General features: G+C 46.5%; 1 protein-coding gene across 9 annotated transcripts in view; it reads right to left on the bottom strand.

Annotated features, from left to right (window-relative positions):
* TRAK1 (trafficking kinesin protein 1) overlaps positions 1-13,479 on the bottom strand; it is a 106,347-nt gene that overhangs the window by 84,444 nt on the left and 8,424 nt on the right. The window contains exon 1 of one of the 9 annotated variants that reach the window (XM_082638156.1): positions 1,347-1,664. The exons of the other annotated variants lie outside the window; for them this stretch is intronic. The gene's annotated coding sequence lies outside the window, so the exon portion shown is untranslated. Of the gene's footprint in view, positions 1-1,346; positions 1,665-13,479 lie in introns of those variants that run through there. 9 annotated transcript variants of the gene reach the window in all.

The raw sequence follows: 13,479 nt of genomic DNA, 5'->3' as shown, positions 1-13,479 counted from the left end.
AAAAGTTGTGATTTCACCAACTACAAAGGGACCTTTAGAACTAGAAATTACTGGCTCAACCACGTCATTTAATAGAAGAGGGATGCACTCAGAGAGGCTGAGGAGGTGGCTGAATGTCACAGAGCAGCCAGTAACAGACGTGAGACCGAGGCACGGTCCACTGCATGGCCCCCGCACCAGGAGCCTCAGGAAGCGGCAGGACCACCCCGCAGGCTGACATTCTCCACTGTTTACCCAGCACCCTGCCTGGTAACCAGTAAAGGCTCAATAAACATTTTGCTGAATGATACAAACCACTTGTATCTATTCTTGCATTTCACTTGCTCTCACAAACCAGTAGGCAGTGCAGGGTGAAAAGCAGGAACACATTTACAAACCAGGAAACCAAGGTCCCAAAGGTTATACGAGGAGCCCAAGTCATTCCACTCGGAAGTGGCTGAGCCCACTGCACACACACCCCTGCCCCCCGACACCGTCCCCCCAACTCTAATCCACACATGACTCGCTGCTACTCTCTGCCCCTTGAGAGGATCACCTAGGGAAGGAACCTGCAAGAAAGCATTTCTCCTCCCTTCACTCGTTTGTGGGCATTTCAGCAGAACTGGGGGACCCTCCCGAGAACTGAGTCTGGGGTGATGGTGTCCCGGGGCAGATAGCACTTCTGTAATGGGCTCTTTATATGCTCCTTCGGTTCTACCACAGGCCTTCTGTGCCAGGATCTATGAGGGTGGGATCCAGGAGCTGGCTTTTACATCAAGTTCTCCAGGGGGATCTTGCCCATCAACATTTGAGAGTTGACAGCCCCTTGTGATTTTCATTAACTAAATTTGCTTTCTTAAAAAAAAATTGATAAATAAGGCCTGTGGCTCAACGTTCAAATGGTCTAAAAGGGCAACGTGGTCCCCTCGCCTATCCCTCCCACGCACCTGCCTTCTCCCCACTTCCACCCGAGACTTCTCAGACCCCTCCCCAGGACCGGTGTGAGCTCACACCCAAGCCAGCCTCTCTCAGCCCTGCCATTTACAGAAGGGGACACTGAGGCCCTGCCAGAGGTGCGGGGACCTGGGTGAGGTCTCGTGGCTGAGCAGTGTTGGCACTGGACGCCAGGACTCCTGATGCCTTCCTGTCCCCACCATCCTAAGTTCACCTCCCGACACACTACCTCCTGCTCACATTCCAGCCCCACAGGGACATGACGGGGACAAGATTTCTCTTCTCTTCCTCGATGCCTCGCTGTGAGCAGTAACCGGTGTCTCCAGAGACACTCGCCTGGAAGCAGAAAGGCCAAGGAAATCAGGATTCAGAGACAGAAACAAAACCTGACACTGGAAGGGCCGTGGCCTTACCTGCCACCAGAAGTGACTCTTTCTAAGAAAAAAGATAAACAATGACCCCGGTTCAGTTCCACACAGATGGGGTGTCAGGTTCTGAGCTGTGGCTTGATCACACACGACACCAGCTCCCCGTGACAGCGGCACAAACGGAGATGGTCGAGCCGCCCAGCGGCCGCCTTCACAAGCAGGGTCTCCAACACGAGGCTGAAGCACCACCTTGTGCAACTGAATGTGGCCCCGTCCACTCAGACTCGCCAGCGTGTTGTGCAACAAGAGGGCAGGAAGAGGCGGGACAAAGCAAAGTCAGAAGGACCCTGCTATGGAGGCCCCCGGAAGTCAAACTGATCGCAGTGTTTTGCAGAAATAGTGACTCCAATGGGCTGGGCACAGAAAGCAGACGATACCACATTACAAGATAGATTGACTCTAACACTAAGACATAAAGTTAGAACTGCACAGAAATTTTATTTTAAAAGGAAAAATTAATGTGTTAATTTTAAGAGTTAAACCTGCAGGAAAATGCTCAAAAAATGGGGTGGGGTGGGGTGGATTAATATTCATTTGAATTTGTTTTACTAGGAAATAAATAGGAAAAAAATACTTTGGTTTTCCAATTTTCTTGATAATTTCTCTTAAAAGCGTACATATTATATATCTTATACTTATTAAATTACCAGGCGAAAATATTTACATGAAAATAGCCAGTGTCAGTGTGATTGTAATTAATGTGCTCACAGCTGAATTAGTGTTTAAACAGATGGAGCTGGTGGAAATTGGAACGACACTTGCAGTAAACGGTTTGACAGCATGTTTGGAGAACCAAAATTCTGTCATGACCCTCAAACAAGTAATCTCCCATATGGGATTAAAAATAAGACCGGAATCCAAAAAATCTGAAGTGCAAAATACATAAGTGTGTTTATAGTACATATCTGATAAAGTTAAAAACATGCATAACCAGGTTCCTTGAAAAGTTAACATGCATAACCAGGTTCCTTGAAAAGTTAAACAGAATTACCATATGATCCAGCAATTCCACTTCCAGGTATATACCCAAAAGAAGTAAAAGCAGGGACTTGACCAGATATTTGTACACCGTATTCATAGTAGCATTATCACAATAGCCAGAATGTAGAAGCAACCCAAGGGTCCATTAGTGGATGAACAGATAACAAAATGTGGTAGATATGTACAATGGAATATTATTCAGCCTTACAAAGGAAGGAAATTCTGACATAAGCTACAATATGGATGGACCTTGAGGACGTTACACCAAGTGAAACAAGCCAGTCACAAAAGGACAGACACTGAATCCTCCTATGGGGGGCTGGAGGAATCAAATTCAGAGACGGAACGCAGAAAGGTGGCTGCCAGGGGCTGGAGGAGGGGGGAAGAGGAATCTGTGTTTAATGGGTGCAGTTGCATCTGGGGAAGATGATGAAGTTCTGGAGATTTACAGAGGTGATGTGTGCAAAACAAGGTGAAGTGTACACTTAAAAATGGCCAAAATCGGGCTTCCCTGGTGGTGCAGTGGTTAAGAATCCACCTGCCAATGCAAGGGACCTGGGTTCAAGCCCTGGTCCGGGAAGATCCCACATGCCTCAGAGCAGGTAAGCCCGTGCACCACAACTACTGAGCCTGCACTCTAGAGCCCGCGAGCCACAACTACTGAAGCCCGTGCACCTAGGGCTCATGCTCCACAACGAGAGAAGCCACCGCAATGAGAAGCCCACGCACCACAGTGAAGAGTAGCCCCCGCTTGCCTCAACTAGAGAAAGCCTGCGCGCAGCAAAAGACCCAACGCAGCCAAAAAAAAAAAAAAAGGCTAAAATGGTAAACTTTATGTTATGTATGTTTTACCATTATTTTTTTTAAATAAATAAACAACCACTCTACTCATGTTATCTCCCAGTACGGTTTCACATAACTCCTGTTTGTTTTGTTTTGTTTTGTTTTGCGGTATGCGGGCCTCTCACTGTTGTGGCCTCTCCCATTGCGGAGCACAGGCTTCGGATGTGCAGGCTCAGTGGCCATGGCTCACGGGCCCAGCCTCTCCGCGGCATGTGGGATCCTCCTGGACTGGGGCGAACCCGTGTCCCCTGCATCGGCAGGGGAATCTCAACCACTGCACCACCAGGGAAGCCCTAGTGTCCCATTTTGTAGAACACAAAGTTTTTCAGAAGCAAGTATATTGTGTTACAGCAAGAATGCCTGTATAAGGTTTAATTTTTGTGCAGTCAAATTTTTTTCCACCAGTTTTACTGAGATATAATTGACTTACAGCACTGTGTTAGTTTAAGGTGGACAGCATACTGATTTGACTTACATATACCATTGAAATGATCATCACAATAAGTTTGGGGAACATTCATCACCTCATATAGATACAAAATTAAAGAGACAGAAAAAATTGTTTCCATGTGATGAAAACTCTTAGGATTTACTCTCAATAACTTCCATATATAACAAACAACACTGTTAATTATATTTATCATGTTGTACACTACATCTCTAGTACTTATTTATCTTATAACAGGAAGTTTGTACCTTTTGACTGCCTTCATCCAGCTCTCCCTCCCCCGAAGCCCCCATCCCCCCCTTGGTAACCACAAATCTGATCTCTGTTTCTATGAGTTTTTGTTTGTTTGTTTCTGAAGTACAATTGACCTACAACACTATGTTAGTTCCTGTTACACAACACAGTAATTCAATATTTCTATATATTTCAAAATGATCACTAGGACAGGTCTAGTCACAGTGTGTCACCAACCAAAGATATTACAAAACTCCTGACTATACTCCCCACACTGTACATTTCATACCGTAAATCATTTGTTTTGCAACTACAAGTTTGTACCTCTTAATATCCCCTTGATCATTTTCTTTGTAATCCTAGCCTTTGGATGGCCTTCCCCATCTCAAGATTACGAAAATATCCAGCAATATTTACTTCTAGCACTTCTATGGCTTCATTCCTAACATTCTGTCTTTGAATCACCTGGAATTTATTGGGTTTGAAGGAGCTATATAGGGATCCAGCTGTACTTTTTATAATGATAACAAACAACAGCAATAATAATGGCAAATATTTATGGATGCTACCATCTCCAAGCATTTATCTCCACTGACTCATTTAAACTTCCCCACAGCCCTAAGAGTGGAGACTATTATCATCCCCACTTTACAGAAGGGGAAACTAAGCCACAGAGGTTAAGTAACTGGACCCACATCACATGGTAAGTATTAGACCTGGCTTTCTCACACAGAGTCTGGACCCATTGGCCACAGCCATAGCCACCACCCATGGTGCCTCTGGCCCTCTGGTCTCACTGATTAAATAATTCCTCCGTGTAACTCTCTTTTCTCTAAATTGTCCTCCTCCTCCCAACTTCCACTCTCTTGAGTACTTTGCTTTGAGACTTCCTAAAACATAGCACATCGCTAAAGCTTTACTTTTGACCCATTCAGAGACTTTGTCTTCAAATGTCAGACGTGACTGATCTTACTTTTGTCCTGCCTCCTGGTGGTTCTACTCTCTTGAGGTTCCGTTAGTTACCTGTCTTTTGTTTTATAGAATATGTGTCACCAGATTCTTTTTTTTTTCCCTAGTGATTTAGGGCAGAGTTTCCTCCAAGTGCTAGGAATGGAGGGTGGCAGGCACTATGCAGGGTGGCCTCCAGCTATGAGTTACCATCACCATTTACCCTATGAGCTATGCAAACATCATCATTTTCTTATGGGGGTCATGTTGTGAAAGACGAGGAAACACTGATTTGGAAGGTTCACACTCTATCTTTTTTTTTTTTTTGTGGTACACGGGCCTCTCACTGTTGTGGCCTCTCCCGTTGCGGACAACAGGCTCTGGATGACCAGGCTCAGTGGCCATGGCTCACGGGCCTAGCCGCTCCGCGGCATGTGGGATCTTCCCAGACCGGAGCACGAACCTGTGTCCCCTGCATCGGCAGGCAGACTCTCAACCACTGTGCCACCAGGGAAGCCCCACACTCTATCTTGTTTTTTGTTTGTTTGTTTGTTTGTTTGTTTGCAGTACGCGGGCCTCTCACTGTTGCAGCCTCTCCCGTTGCGGAGCACAGGCTCCGGACGCGCAGGCTCAGCGGCCATGGCTCACAGGCCCAGCCACTCCACGGTATGTGGGATCTTCCTGGACCAGGACACGAACCCGTGTCCCCTGCATCGGCAGGCAGACTCTCAACCACTGCGCCACCAGGGAAGCCCCACACTCTATCTTTAAGATATGACACCTTATGATATCATATCAAAGAGGCATGGTAGACACTGCTAGTGGCTTCCCAACCACCCATACTCTCCAACTTTCCTTAGTATCAAAGACCTGGGAAGTCTACATTTCTCAGCCTCCCTTGTAGCAAGGTATGACCAAGAGCGTTAAGTTCTGGCCATTGAGATTTAAGCAATGGTATGGTGAGGCTTTCCCAAAGGCTGCCTTCCTACAGCCTGAAACTTGGACATGATAGCTGGAGCTTCAGCAGCCTTCTAAGACCATGAGATGACCTGAAGGATAGAAACCACGAGTATGGTGGAAATGAAGGACAGGAGGAGCCCAGGCCTTTGAGGCCAGGAGGGCCACACCAGCACTGCAGAGCCTCCCTCTGAACTTCTTTTACGTGAAAGAAAAATAAATCCTATCAGGTGAAGGCACTGTTCTATGCAACTAAGCTTAAGCCTTGCTGATACAGGTAGTTACCTTTAAATTACTAGGAGGTAAATCTGTATTTCTCTCATTATCTGTAGCAAAAATAGGATAACTTGCTTATACTTCATCTCACTAATCTTCCTCCCACCTCTTGGGTTTTGTTGCTCTAATCTGGGGATTCAGATCCAATTTCCTGTTTTCAAATTATTAACTCTTTACACTTAACCTTTGCTTTCTGGTTTCCAAAAATATTTACACCCAATATTTATAGTCAGACTCTCAAAGACCTTCAAGGCAGCCTGAGCAGCTGCCAGAGTTGAGGGCCCCATCCTTCTGTCTATCCTCTCCTCCCCAAAGTCAGCCCTTACCAAGGAACAATGGAAGTCAGTTAGCATTTGGGATAAACTTTGAGATAAAGATTTATGTGCCAAATCACAGAAACTTCATTTTATTAATAGAACAAAATTTTGTGAACCCGAAATTCCTACTGTGCCTCTACCATTCAATGCAGTCAACTGTCTTATTGTTAATCTAAATTAACTTCCGGAACAGGAAATTCTGTTTATAAATGAACAATGGTTACTTTTTCAAAACATCACATGAGATCATCTGGATATTAAAAGATTTCAAACTCATCCAAAAACAGATCACTACAGCCTGATAATAAACAGTTAAAACAGATGAAACAATAAAACCTGGGCGTGAAACGATTCCACGTTACTTGAACCAGGTTTCAAACCAACACAAACGTAAATTCAAAATGTAGAAAATTACAAAGGATAACCTCCTACAAAGAAGAATACAAATGAAGAAATATAAGCCTTTGTTAAATATAAATAAATAAAGGAAAAAAATGTAAAGTTATCTCATCAGGTGACGTATGTATGATACACAAGTGTCAGGAGCAGTTAAAGTTCCTCCAAGGTGTGCACTTGAATAGCACGGATGACCACTCAAGATCCCTTGCTCAGCTTCCCAACGCCAGGGATGAGCCAAGAAAAACAAGGACAGCAGAAACCAAAAAGCGACTTTCTGAAAGCCTATTAAAAATGCAGGGCTTCCCTGGTGGCGCAGTGGTTGAGAGTCCGCCTGCCGATGCAGGGGACATGGGTTCGTGCCCCGGTCCGGGAGGATCCCACATGCCGCGGAGCGGCTGGGCCTGTGAGCCATGGGCACTGAGCCTGCACGTCCAGAGCCTGTGCTCCACAACGGGAGAGGCCACAACAGTGAGAGGCCCGCATACCGCAAAAAAAAAAAAAAAAAAAAATGCAGCCACACTGGGAGACATGTGAGTGTATTGCTGGGTGACAGCTAAAGGGCCTGGGGTGTCTTTTTGGGGTGATGAAAATGTTCCAAAATTGACTGTGGTGATGATTGCACAACCCTGTGAACATACTAAAAACCATCAAATAATACCCTGTAAATGGATGAATTCTATCTCAATGAAGCGGTTACTCATACACAAAAAATGTAACCACAAGGAATGTGAAAAAAGGTCTCTGGGCACATCTACCACCCTTGGGTATATCTCCAAATCTCCTACCAAACACTGTTCATGAAAGACGCATCTGAATCCATCCAAAAGGTTAAATCACCTTCCCTATCATCCTAGGAAAGCCCAAGGAATTTCTAATACCCTTCACTGCCATTTCTACTGAAAATGGGTCAAGCAAAATGAGATTTCATGCTTAGAAACAATAAACTCTGGCTGCCTGGAGACTCCAACGATATGGAACAACTGTTCACGGCTTAACAATGCTGAGGGGAATGGGCTATTACTGGACCCAACAGGAGTCCTTTGAATTTTTATTTCTGGCTTCTCAGCTAAAAAGGGATATTTCTCTCTTATTGTTAAGTTGAAGTCCTGATACAGATCAGGGCTTGAAGGTCTAGACCAGCAGTCCACCAACTACAGCCCACAGTATAAAATTTGGCCCCCTGCCTGTTTTTATAAATAAAAATTGCATTGGAAAAGAGCTACGCCCATTCCTTTAGGTATTGTCTGTGGCTACAACAGCAGAGACCACAGAACTGACAAACCTAAAATATTTACTCTCCGGCCCTTCAGGGATAAGTCTGCTAGCCCCTACTCTAGGCCATTGGAGCCCAGGTCCTTCCCCTACCCACCCCCACTGAGTTCCCTAGTCCAGCAGAGCTAAGAGACTAGGCAAAGGGCTTAAAGGTCACTGACGCCACTTCAGGGGCTTTCCTGAAGACCACCTACATGCCTGTGCCATTCAAGACCACTACTGCTACCTGAGGGTCTTCAAAAATCCAGGCTGATTTTCCCTCACTCCCCACCCTTGCTATGGTTCACTGTGAATGAAGTATCATTTCGTAACTCAGTGACCTTGAGCCAGGCCATGGAACTTCCCTGGGCCAGTGGAATGTGTCACTTACTGCATGTCCAATCAGAGGCTCTGACTGTGCCTGTGTGGTTACATTTGTCCCCTTGAGTTCCTGTCCTCTGCCAGGAGAAGAACATGGCCCTACACAGCTGCTGCCTGTCATCTCAAATCTTCAAATGAGACAAGTGAAGCAGACCTGAACTGAAGCTCAGGCATGGAAACTTAAGACAAAGAGCAAGGAGTAAATGTTGCAGTAGCCACTGTGAAATTGAGAGCTGTTGGTTACCCAGCATTTCTACAGCAAAACCTAACTAATACACACACCCAATTTAAAAGCATGTAAAGTACGGCCACCGATAACTAGCAGGATAAAGTTCACTGCATAGGACTGACATTCCATCATCATCAGGATCTCCTAACAAGTAGTCTAAGCAAGAAAGACGTGGCCACTCTTGGCTTTCATAACACCCTCCCTTAAAAAAACAACTCCTGGAATTAACTCCAGCAAATGGCAGATGGGAATAAAATAAAATAAAGGTGGGATGGACCAAGGCAGGAGAAGAGATGGGAGCAGATCTCTTGTTCTACACATTTAAAGTTGCCGGCCCTACCTGTCATACTCTCTAGACAAATAACACCTCTCTCCAATCCCTTTCAAAAAAGTTGCAAACCCAAGGCACTGCAGGTGTCTGGTCTCAAGGTTAAGGCTGCCACTCCAGTTGCTAGTGCTCCCCTGGCCCACTAGGTGGCGCTGCATCCGCACCTGCGCAGGCTCACACCCTCCCTCAGGTCCCAGACAAAGGGAGGAGAGGACACCAGAATACAGTACTTCCAGGCCTACCTCAGACTCAGACTTGCCCCTTCCCATTTCTACTCTCCACAAACCCTCCTTAAATAGAACTGAAATAGCACTGAGCGATGGAGTTCAAACCTACAGTTAACGACAACCTGAGTTGTCTGTTGTGAGGTTTTTTCAACACCGAAAAAAAAAGTATAGTTACATTTATCAGGTACACTGAAATCTAACGTGTTGGGTTGGGCGTGAGAACTGAATTCCTACCAAAAGAAGAGAAGGGAGGTCAGGGTTCCCATGCCCGTCGGCTCTGCCTCGTCATCATGTTTCTAACCATTAAGAAGCAAGACCTTCCTTCTCTCCCACCAAAAACATGACCCACATGCATGGTCCATCATGTAGATCAAAATCCAGTTTGGGGCTGAAAACCTCCTGGAAGAGGGCAATTCGAGTCTTGCCCTAAGCTGACTCTCTGGGGGTCTGGGCTTCGTGTTGGCAATCTCTGGCTCCTCTGGCCATACCAGTTCATTTTCTTCCACCTGCCTTTAAAAGTCCTTGCTAGCTTGAGACTGAAAAATGGAATACTGCCTGCCATATCGGTAAACAAAGGATGTCACAGTCATCACCGACTGCAGCCACCACCAGACAGTGAGCTGGTGAGCCCTGAGGGAACTCAGGAAGGAAGAGAATACCTGCCATCTAGCAGCCTTCAGACAGCAGCCACTCCCTACCGTGAGCCCTGAGGAAACTCAGGATGTGAAAACACAGGATACTGGCCCCAGATAGCTGAGGTGCATATCAAAGGAATGATTTCAGTGAACCCAGACTCTTGCATCTTCCCATACATAGAAAAGCGCTAAATTCCTTAACTTGGGATATCTGTTTGTTTTTAATTAACAATTATCTTTTTTAAAATTATTATTTATTTATTCTGGCTGCACGGGGTCTTCCGGCATGCGAACTCTTAGTTGCGGAATGCACGCGAGCTCTAGTTCCCACACTAGGGGTCAAACCCAGGCCCCCTGCATTGGGAGCGCGGAGTCTCACCCACTGGACCATCAGGGAAGTCCCTTAATGATATTCTTTTGACATTCAGACTACCTGCCCTTTGTTGCAAAACTTCTATATAACCTGGCTCTCCCCTTGCCTCCTTGGAGCAGTTCTCTCAGGGTTACTTGAGATGCTGCCTCTGGGCTTGAAGTCCTAAAAATTCCCACCAAATAAAACATAACTCTCAATTGTTAGGCTGTGAATATATATATATATATATATATATATTTTTTTTTTTTTTTTTTTTTTTTTTTTGCGGTACGCGGGCCTCTCACTGTTGTGGCCTCTCTCGTTGCGGAGCACAGGCTCCGGACGCGCAGGCTCAGCGGCCATGGCTCACGGGCCCAGACGCTCCGCGGCATGTGGGATCTTCCCGGACCGGGGCACGAACCCATGTCCCCTGCATCGGCAGGCGGACTCTCAACCACTGCGCCACCAGGGAAGCCCTGTGAATATTTTTTAAGTCAACAAGACTCACGCTGCCCCTGGCTTGTGATCACTTGTCCACTGCCCAGTCCGTCCCCTTGAGGCATCAGGCTTGCAGTCATCATCCCCATGACATGATGGGCACATCACCTCCAAGCCAAACACCGTCCAACTCCCCACCGCTCAACTCCTGGAGTCCGTGCTCCCCCTCTGCCAGCCACCTCTGAGATCTGAAATCCACACATCTCCCTCCCTGCCCACAACCCCCAGTCCTCCCAGTTTTCAAGACCCCCTCCCCTTGATCCCCCATATTGCCTCCATCGCCTCTTCCCATCCAGCTTCAATCCCACAGCCCTCCCTCCCTCCCTCCCTCCCTCTGTGGTACTTACATGGCACCCACAGGACAAAACCCAATTCTGCACAAAATCAACAGTCCACCTTACTCTGCCCTGCAGCTGGGCTCCGGGGGGTGAGGGGTAATCACAAAGCATGATGGGCAGACGGAGAGCCCTAGAATGCCGTGGGCTCCCAGGCTCACCGCGCTTGGCACCCCATCTCCTCTTCCAGCACGGTGCCCAGGGGTGCCAGGGAGGGAAGTCCGATGGGCTGGGTAGGGTCTGAAACAGCCTCTCCCTGGGTGGGAAACTAGGGTAACACAGCCTCTGCGCAGCTCCCAGGTGCCCAGAGCAGGAGCGGGCTGGTCCTCTCTCCTTTCCTCCTCTCCCAGAGGTCACTTCCCTCCCGAAGACTCCCAGAACTCCCAGCCTTCAGGCCTCTTCTTCACTCCATTCCTCTCCCTGCCCGTTTACCTCCATCTAAGAATTCAGAAGATGTCCCGCACAGGGACTGCAGGCAGAGTGAGACAGGCCCTCCTCCCTCCACCCCCTCACCTGCAAGCTCACATCTTCACGACAAACCCCCCCCCCCCCGAGTTTCCCAATGAGCATTACAAAGCCCTTCATTATCACAGGAAGCCTGTTACCTAAGACACTACAGGGAAAGGGCCAGCTTTACCACAGGCCAACCTCACCTCTCCCACATGCTGGAAAACACTAAAGAACATGAACGCAGCACTGCCTGTAACCTGCTGTCTTTACCTAAGAGGTTCTGGTTGAACGGGACGGCGAGGCTTACCAAGTCTTCACCAACCGAGATCCACCTCCGTTGTAAAATTTTTTTACAAGGCAAAAAATTAAAAACTGTAACTGTTTCTTTTTATGCAGTGGGGGAGGGGAAGAACAGGGAAAGGAGGGAGAGAAGGGAAGGAGTAGGGAGATGGGGAGACAGGTAGCACGGAGGAGAGAAAAGGCGCGGGAGGGAAAAGAAAGAGGGGGAGAGAAGGAGGGGGACGCAGTGGCGAGAGGAAGAAAGAAGAAAAGGAGAGAAGAAAGGAAAACTGAAAGTAAAAGTTCTCCAAGAGCGCCCTCTGGAACCAGAAAGCCTGCTGGCCCCTGTCTCTATTCGATTTCCCTATTCTGGACATTTCACGTGTGACCTTTTGTGTCTGGCTTCTTTCACCGAGCATACTGTTCTCAAGGGTCATCCATGCCATAGCAAGTATCAGTACTTCACTGCTTTTTATTCCTGAACTATATATACTCCATGGTATGAATACACCACATTTTGTTTACCCATTCATCAGTTGATAGACATTTGGGTTGCTTCTACTTTTTGGCTATTGTGAATAATGCTGCTTGGAACACTCATAAAGTTTTGTGTGTGGAATTATGTTTTCATTTCTCTTGGGTACATAACTAGGAGTAGAACTGGTAAGTCAAACAGTAACTAGTATGTTGAACCTTTTGAGGAACTACCAGATTGTTTTCCACGGTGCAAGCTTTCACCTTGACGGCAGCATCGTGAGGGACCCTGAGCCAGAGCCACCTAGCTAAGCTACTCCTCAATTCCTGACCCACAGAAATATGTGAAACTATAAATGTTTGTTGTTTCAAGCTGCCAAGGTTTGCGGAAGTTTGTTACACAGCAAGAGATAACTAACAGATGAGAATTAAATGAAGTTAGACACAAAAGGTGTTTAGGACAGTGTCTAGCACATAATAAGTGCTCTATCAATGTTAGCTACTATTATCACAGTATCTTCCCACCACAGGGCCTTTGCTCATGCTATTTTCACTGCTTGGAATGCTCTTTCCCTCCCTCCCTCCCTGCTAACTCCTACTTATCCTTCAGATTTCTGCCAAGACTACTTTCCCACAGAAACCTTCTTAGAAATGCCACTTCAGGGAATTCCCTGGTGGCCCAGTGGTTAGGACTCTGCACTTTCACTGCCAAGGGGCTGGGTTGGATCCCTGGTCAGGGAACTCAGATCCCACAAGCCATGTGGCATGGCCAAAAAAAAAGAGAAAGAAATGCCACTGCAGAAATCCCCTTTATACAATCTCTTAGCACCCTGTACTTCTGTGAATATCAAACATAGTCATAGTTAAATCGTCATCTGTGTAACTATTTTCAAGACATTTTTTCCTCTTCCGAAATATAAAAGAATCTCAACCTGGCACACCGCCCTACCCTCTGTACACACAACGGAATCTCAAGAATACCTCTCAAAGGCCAACAACCCACTAGAAAAATGAGCAAAGACAAAAAACAGGCTGTTTTCAGAAAATGAAATAGAACAGAAAGGAGGCACAGACTCATTCATAATTTAAAAGAAACAAAATAAGATGAAATACCATTTGTTATGACTACCTGATTAACCATGATGAAAATGGTTGATCAAACTCAGAGACTGCCACTTCCCCACATGGATGCTGGGCACTTAATGGGTGCAGGCTCTCTGGAGGGCTGTGCTGTGATGCACACAAAATCCTAAATGCACATTTCCTGTTAGCCCAC

The sequence above is a fragment of the Mesoplodon mirus genome (assembly GCF_964341445.2).
Source record: "Mesoplodon mirus genome assembly, chromosome: 12".
In the NCBI taxonomy this organism is placed as follows: domain Eukaryota; kingdom Metazoa; phylum Chordata; class Mammalia; order Artiodactyla; family Ziphiidae; genus Mesoplodon; species Mesoplodon mirus.
This window is presented reverse-complemented; position numbering and strand designations above follow the sequence as displayed.